General features: G+C 49.6%; 1 protein-coding gene across 1 annotated transcript in view; it reads left to right on the forward strand.

Annotated features, from left to right (window-relative positions):
* Positions 1 to 543: 543 nt before the first annotated feature.
* PLD3 (phospholipase D family, member 3) overlaps positions 544 to 8407 on the forward strand; it is a 20487-nt gene continuing 12623 nt past the window's right edge. Inside the window, exon 1 of the mRNA XM_008582400.1 lies at positions 544 to 607. The gene's annotated coding sequence lies outside the window, so the exon portion shown is untranslated. The remainder of the gene's footprint in view (positions 608 to 8407) is intronic.

The raw sequence follows: 8407 nt of genomic DNA on the forward strand, positions 1-8407 counted from the left end.
CATGAGCTGACTTCTCACTCCAATCCGTGACGTGGGTGCTACAATCGGATTCTGACCCCCATTCTACAGAGGAGGAAACTGAGGCTCAGAGAAAGAAATCGCTTCTCCGGCGCCGCAGAGCCCGGACTGTGACTCCAGATCCCTGGACGCCACCCATCACCACCGCATCCAGCCCATTCCCACCACGCGCGGCCCGCGCCTCACCTGGCCCACCGGGCCCGCGCCCGCGCCCACTCGAGCCGCCCGCCCTCCCTCCCGGCGGCGCCAACTGTCAGACACTCCTCCCTTGGCCCCGGCTGCCCTCCCCGGAAGCACCGCCCTCACCGCCGGAAGCCGGACTGACTGATCCGGGTCCGCTCTAGCCCGCCGGACCGCCATCAGAGAGAACGCGCGGCAATCGTCACGTGACCACCCACAGTCTCGCAGGCGCTTCCCCCCGCCCGGAGCTAGCGAGGAGCGTGGCCAATGAGAAAGGCTCATGCCTGCTCCCCGCCGTCCCGCAGTCTGGCTGGAGTGCGCCTGCGCGCAGGTGGGAGGGGCCAGGCGGGGCTCCCGCCCAGCAGGTGGGTGTGGGGCTGCGTCCCGGAGTCGGAGACGTGGAGCGCAGGTACTGTGCAATTTTGGGGCGCGGTGCCTCGGCTGCCCTCCTAATGTTGTCCTTTCGTCTATAATGCATCCCTTCCCTTATGTTGTCCTCCATCCCTTTATGTTGCCATTCTTTTTCTTATGTCGCATCCCACAAGTTGTCACCACGTCCCTTCTGTCGCCATCACCCTATGTCGCCATCAACCTCCTTAACTAGCTTTTGTTCCGTTTAAACCTTCATTGCCACCATATGTCGCAGTTGCCCCCTTTAAGTCGTCATCGCCTTTTTTGTTGCCTGCACCCCTCTTTTGTTGCCATTTCTCTTTTATGAAACCCTGACTTTTCTGAAATAGTCATCATATCCCCGTGTCACCTTCGCACGCCTCCTGTCACCAACTCTCTCCTTAAATCGTGCTCACGCCCCCTTTTGTCATCATCACCCCTTGTTTCTCCTTTTCTCCCATGTCAGTATTGACATGGACCCCATGACAACCATGCCTCGTGCTTCCACTTTTCCACATAAGGGGCCACCCAGCCTTACAGTTTTTCTTCCCGCCGTGTCTCCGTCATTTCCCTGTATCAGGTCTCACATACTTGCTCCATGCCAGGTAGTAGAGCCTATTCCCTGGGGTGTGCCAGAATCCCAGCTCCACCACTAACCCTCTGGGTAACCTTGACCATCTCATCACACCTGTTCTCTCCCAGCTTCCTCATCTGTAAGAGGCACACACAGGGACACCTACATCAGTGATGAGTGTGAAGATTATGCAAGTCTATTCTTGTGACGTGCTCAGCTGATGTGGCGTTTTGGCTAATAATTTTATTAACTGTATCACCCATCCTCATTCAATCACCTTCATCACTTCCTCGCAGTCTCACTCCCCCTCTCCCTCAGCTGTCCTCATCGTTCCCATGGTGTCGTTTATCACGATAAACTCTGCCACAGCAGCCACACCACCCCACGATCTCCATGTTGCCCTCACCTTTGCCACATCACCACACCTGAGGGAGTGGCCCATTAGCCATCATGAACATTGCTTTTGTAAATACTTAATCATTTTTTTTTTATCTAATTGGATTGAGTGATCCCCCACCCCCAAAAATGAGAGCATTTAGCTAGTTTTGTGGAGGTCGAAGAGGGCTTAGGGGAGGGGAAGACTATAGGGAGCTTAGACCCAGGCCTCCATAGACTTCTAGAATTGCGGTTACAGAGAAATGAGGCAGTCCCCTTGATACTTTAGTCAAAACAGTCCTGAATCCCCAGGCAAAGAGGTAGGTATCTTATTCACTCAGCTTGTCTTAGCAAGACAATGTAGTACAGTGGTTAGCAATATGAGCCTGGGCACTGGAATACCCTGGTTCCAATCTTGGTTCTAGCAGTTAGTATTTAAATAGCTGCATGACCTTGGGCAGGTGGCTTAACCTCCCTGTGCCTCAGTTACTGCATCTGCAATGTGGGAATGAAAGCACAAATTATTCGTTCAACACATATTTCTTAAGCATGTACTTTGTACTCAACACTGTGCTGGGCATTGGGAACACATTAGTGAACAAAACAGACAAAAATTCCTGGCCTTATGGGGTTTACATTCTAGTGGGGGTATGAGACAATGAGCAAACAGGTAAGTAGATTATTTAATGTGTTAGAAGGGAGACGGGCAATGCAGAGTCATGGTTGTACTTTTAAATAGAGTGGTCGGGGAAGGTTTTTGTGAGAAGGTGATATTTGAACAAAGACTTGAAGGAGAAGAGAAAGTGATGTGGCTATATGAAGAGCATTTTAGGTAGAGAGAACAGCAAATGCAAAGGCCCTGGGGCAGAAGTGTGCTTGGAATATTTAAGTTACAGCAAGGGGGCAGAGAGGTGGGAGATGAAGTCAGAGGGGTGATGGGAGAAGATTGTATGGGGCCTCATGGGCCGTGAAGAAGACTGGCTTTTACTCTGAGTGAGGTGAGAGCCACAGGAGGATTTGGAGCAGATGAGGGACACAATCCAGTGTGACATGAAGTCATCACCCTGAGCAGCAACAGCTCCAGAACTTCTACCCAGGATGGATCGCCAAGAGGCAGCCTTGTTGGAAGGAGAGCCAGAGTCCTCTGCAAGCTGCACTCATATATCCTTTATACTTGGAGAAAACTTTAAATATCCCTGTCAAAGATTTGGTGGTGGGCGGGGCGTCTAATGGAGTTTCTGAGAGGCCAAAGCCACCACTGGGTTCAGCTGCTGTCAGGGCGGGTGGGTGGGGAGCCACAGATCTACAGATGATAAGTAACAGAAGAGGCAGGTGTCATGAGGCCTCTGTCCCTGGAATCCCAAGGCAGCTTGGGTTCAAATCCTGACTCCACCATTTGCTCACCATGTCGCTTTGTGCCAATAACTTAACGTCTCTGGGTCTTTAGATCCATAATCTGTTAAGTGGAATTTTAAAAAGGACTGTTGTGAGAATTAAATACATAAAGTTCTTTAAGCAGTGCCTGTTTCAATAAACACCCTACCCCCTCATCCCTCATCCTGCACTGTCACAGGTCGATGTGTGAGGCAATGAAGGGAGAGTCTGCCTTATTTTTTGTTTGTTCACGAATTGGTTCAACAGTGTACTGTCCTAGAACAGAACTGAGCTCTGGGTTCAAATTCCCAGCCAACAAACCAGTGCTATGCAGCCTAAGCAGGTGATTTCCCTCAGCCCTGCCGCCTCATCTGTAAAACAGGGATAATACTGCTTCTTTGCCCCAGATATGTCATTATTTTTGAACTGGGACATCAACCATTTTCAATTGTGATGCCACCCTTCCCCTCCCCTGCTTTATTTTTCTCCAAGACACATACCATATATTTCACTTACTTGTCTCATTCCCCAATAGAATGTCATCTTTATGCTGGCTGGTTAGCTCAGTTGGTTAGAGTGCAGCCTTATAACACCAAGGTTCAGATCCCTGTACCAGCCAGCTGCCAAAAAAAAAAAAAAAAAAAGACTGTCCTCCTTAGGAGAGATTTTTATTCTGTTTTGTGCTCTATCTCCAGCTTCTAGAATAGGGCTTGTCAGTGAGTAATCACTGAATTGATATTAGTTGAATGAATGAACTGGATGCTGAGCACTTACAATGTACTGTCCCTGTTCTAAGTGGTGCTGGGGACACAGCAGTGACTGAGACAGCCCGGCCCTGCCCTCATAAGGCTCAAAGTCCAGTGGAAGGGACAGACCTACCACCAAGCAGTGACAGCCCAGAGGGGTCAGGGCCTGGATGGGGGAGGCACAGGCAGAGGGGTCAGCGAGGACTTCATGGAGGAGTTGGTACACCACATAATAGGAATAAACAACAAGAAGAGGAGGGAAAGGTGTGCTCGGCAGTAGAAGCAACTGTTGGGAGGGTTTGGTGATGAAATCACGGTTTCAGATCAAGGAACTGAAAGATATTAAACTTGGCTAAGGTCTAAAAGATGGTGAGAGGGGCCGGCCCGTGGCTCACTCGGGAGAGTGCGGTGCTGATAACACGAAGGCCGCGGGTTCGGATCCCATGTAGGGATGGCCGGTTTACTCACTGGCTGAGCGTGGTGCTGACAACACCAAGTCAAGGGTTAGGATCCCCTTACCGGTCATCTTTTAAAAAAAATAAATAAATAAATAAAAGATGGTGAGAGAGTAAGCCAAAGAGGTCATTGGAGGAAGATCAGTCAAAGCTCTGGGAGCCACAGTGAGGAGCTGGGACTTTATTCTGAGGACACTGGGAAGCCCCAGAGAGTTTTTGAGCTGGGGAGAAATAAGTGAAATTAAGATGGAGGGAAGATTGGAAGGATGGAGTGGAGACTGGGAGCTGAGGGAGGTGGCTGGATTGAGGACCCATCTGGGAGAGACCAGGTCAGAGCCCAGGGCTGAGGAGAGTCTGGGAGGGCTTTCTGGAGGAGGTGACACCCAGGCTGAGCCTTGAAGAAAGGGTAGGATAGCTATCTCTGAAATGTGGACTTGGGAAAGGAACAGGTTAAGGAAAGATGGTAAGGGGCCGGCCCGTGGCTCACTCGGGAGAGTGCGGTGCTGATAACACCAAGGCCCCGGGTTCGGATCCCACATAGGGATGGCCGGTTCGCTCACTGGCTGAGCGTGGTGCTGACAACACCAAGTCAAGGGTTAAGATCCCCTTACCGGTCATCTTTAAAAAAAAAAAAAAAAAAAGATGGTAAGGACAGTTAGGAACATGTGGGTGTGAGAGCTCTGGGAACACCTCAGGGAGGTGTCTAGGTCATGGGACATCCAGAAGGAGTTCAGGGGAGAGGTGGGAACTGGAGACAGACCTTTGGGTTCAGAAAGGGGAACTGACGCTGTAACAGTGAAGGAAGGTCCACAGGGGGCTTGTCCATACAGGACCCTACAGGACATGGTAAGAAGTTTGTACTTTGTCCTGAGGGCAATGGGGAGCCACAGAAGCGTTTTGAGCAGGAGTGGGACAGCCTACATTTTTGAGTTCTAATTCAGAAGTATTCACCATTCATGATGCTTTTTTTTTTTTCTTTTCCTTTTTGTCTTTTTTCGTGTCCGGCAACGGATCGCAACCCTCAGTGTCGCGCCCGTACCGGGCCGGGACCGGCAACGGGATCGCAACCCTCGGTGCTGCCCCCGCACCTCGCTCAGCCAGTGAGCGGGAACTGGTCTGTATGTGGGATCCGAACCCTCGGCGGGAGCGCCGCCGCGCTTCCCAAGCGGCGCACTGTAGCACTGCGCCACCGGGCCAGCCCCATGATGCTTTTTAAGACCTATTTAATTGTTTTCCAGACCAAGCATCTTCTGTCCCTAGGAGGGGCACCTATCTTAAGGGGTCCTTTGAAATAAAAGATCTACCGCTAAAAACAAAAAAAACAGTTTGCAAAACCAGTGTTCTGTTCTGTTTTCTGTAGACTTGGCCACAGACAAACAATTGTTCAGTCCAAAGGGGTGTGCACCATCAAATGAAAATCAGCTTCTTTAAACATGGCAGTATTTCTCTTTTAAACTATTGGAAGGCCTATAGATTTGTAAATATCTTGTGGTGTGACCTGCTCAAGCTTCACCTATGCTTCAGCAGCACCTGCCTTTGTATTCTCAGGTAGTTTAAATCAACCTTGAATTTTTCCCCACTCTCTCAGCCCTTACTCTCAGGCTGAAATGTCATTTCCTGCACTCACTCTATCTGCTCTGGGCTTAAAACTGTGTATAAAACAAGTGTCACTAGGCCTAGATAAACATCTAAGAAAGTCTTAAAGTTTTCCATTCTACTGCTGCATTTCTTCTGTCTTCAACAAGTATTTATTGAGTAATTACAGTGTACTGGGCACTGGGGATTGAGGAATAAATCAGACACAGACTTAGCTCTTTGAGGGACAAATATAAGTTTATTATCTGTGATGAAAGTGCATACAGGATAGTGGGGGACACGCAGATCTCATCAACAAACATCTCACCAACTAGCCTATATTGGGGGGTTACTGTGCTACCTGCCTGCCGTGGATGATCTCATTGACTCTTCCCAGCAAATGTGAGGTTGGTATTATAAACATACCCATTGTTCACAGAGTGAAAGTGTGGAGGAGGGAGCTGTATTAGTCCGTGTTTTATCGCTTACAGTTTCTGAGGCTGGGAAGTCCAAAGTCCATCTGGTGGTGGTGGCAGCAACCCAGGGGTCTCACATTGAAAGATGGTGGAAGCAGAGCGAGCAAAAGAGACATACTCTCTTCTCTTAGAGCCCTCAGAACCACAACCCTGACCACCATTTTTAATCCATTCATTACTGCACGGTCCTACAATCCAATCACCTCTTCAAGGCTCCACCTTTCAATTACCATAATAGGATTTCCCATCCACTTAACAGTCACAGTGGGGGCTGTTTCTAATACATAAATCTTGGGAAACAATTCAAGCCTCAGTGAATTTTGGGGGGGCATAATTCAATCCACTACAGGAGCCTCTTTTTGCAGCTCCACAGAACTGAGATCTGAACCCAGGGCTGTGGGACTCTGAGACCCAGCTCATTAGTCATTCAGAGATCCCCCAGCCAGAGCCTACCAGATAGGTATAAAATAATCTCCATTTTACTGGTGAAGTCAGCAGGGTTTAGAAAAGTAAAGCCTCATGCCCAAGGTCGCTCAGCAAGAAAGTGTCAGAGGTGGGATCTGAAACCTGAACTCTCCAATCCAAAGCACTGCTGGTGGGGCCGGCCCTTGGCTCACTCAGGAGAGTGCGGTGCTGATAACACCAAGGCCACGGATTCGGATCCCATACAGGGATGGCCAGTTAGCTCAATGGGTGAGCGTGGTGCTGACAACACCAAGTCAAGGGTTAAGATCCCCTTACTGGTCATCTTTTATTTAAAAAACAAAAACAAAAAAAACAAAGCACTACTGGTGGAGGAGGAATCAAATCTACCACCACCACCCTCACCTGTGGATGGGATGTTCAGGGAGCTATGACCCAACATGCATCTCAAAAGCCCAGTGGGTTTTGCTTCCTCCTTTTCTGTGGGCTGTGGGCTGCGGTGTCATTCCCCAAGGCAAGTGGGGCCAAAGGCTAAGGGGCAGGAGTGGGAGGGATATTCCGCAGTCTGAGCGGAAGCACACTTCCTGGCAGAGGTGCACTCTACACCAGCGAGGAAGCACACCATAAGGAGCAGCTTGGGTTGGTTGTGCTGGGACCTTGCAGGATTTCTGGGGTCCTGGGAACACAGGTACTGAGACAACTGAGGAGGAGTGCCAGCACCTGGCTGCCGGTGTCCACCATTTCCACCCTGCCCTACTCTTCCAGGGATGTAGGGGTGGAAGAGGCTAGGATTCCTTCTCTATCTCAGGCCACAGTCAATCGTCTGGAGGCTGGGATCTAGAGGAAGGGATACCCCAGCTAGGAGCATGAACCTCATTATAATTAAATTTCCATAGAAGTTCTATGTGCATTTTTAAAAATGAAGTAGTATGTAAAGGCCTACAAAGAAAAGCGACTGTGTTGCCTCTAGGGGTGGGATGGGGTATGCCTTCGGGGGCGGGGGGCTGTTGTTAGCAGCCTCGACAATCATATTCACTATTAATAAGACTCTCTTGCATTTCAGTGGCTGCTCTATGTATTTTGTGTTGTTAATTCCTTTAGTTCAGAAGAGTCACTCAGATTTTAGACATCTCAGATTTTATTTTATTTTATTTTTATAGATGATCGGTAAGGGGATCTTAACCCTTGACTTGGTGTTGTCAGCACCACGCTCTCCCAAGTGAGCTAACCGGCCATCCCTATATAAGGATCCGAACCTGTGGCCTTGGTGTTATCAGCACTGCACTCTCCGAAGTGAGCAACGAGCCGGCCCTGACACCTCAAATTTTATACGTTCATCTCAACACAGTATTCCTGGCCAAAAAAAAAAAGTGTATATATATGTATACACACACACACACACATATGTATGTTCAAAACCAAACTCCTGGTCCTTTCTCCAAACTTGCACTTCTTTCTTCTTGCAATCTTCCCAAATCAGCTATCGGCACCTCCATCCTTGTAGTTGCTCAGGACAAAACCCTTGGAGTCATCCTTGATTCCTTAACTCTCCACCACAGTCCAGAAATCCTGTCCACTCTACCCTCATCTCTTGCTAGATGCTCCCAGCAGCCTCCTCCCTGGGATCCCTGCCACTGCCCCAGTCTGTTCCCCCGCACACAGCCAGAGGGAGCCTGCAAACACCTGGGTTAGTTTCCAAGGGCTGCTGTAACAAATTACCACCAGCTTGGTGGCTTAAAACAACAGAAATTAGGGCCGGGCCAGTGGCGCACTGCTACAGTGCGCCGCTTGAGAGTGCGGCGGCGCTCCCGCCGGGGGGTC

The sequence above is a fragment of the Galeopterus variegatus genome, unplaced genomic scaffold, assembly GCF_000696425.1.
Source record: "Galeopterus variegatus unplaced genomic scaffold, G_variegatus-3.0.2 Scaffold93, whole genome shotgun sequence".
Lineage (NCBI taxonomy): Eukaryota > Metazoa > Chordata > Mammalia > Dermoptera > Cynocephalidae > Galeopterus > Galeopterus variegatus.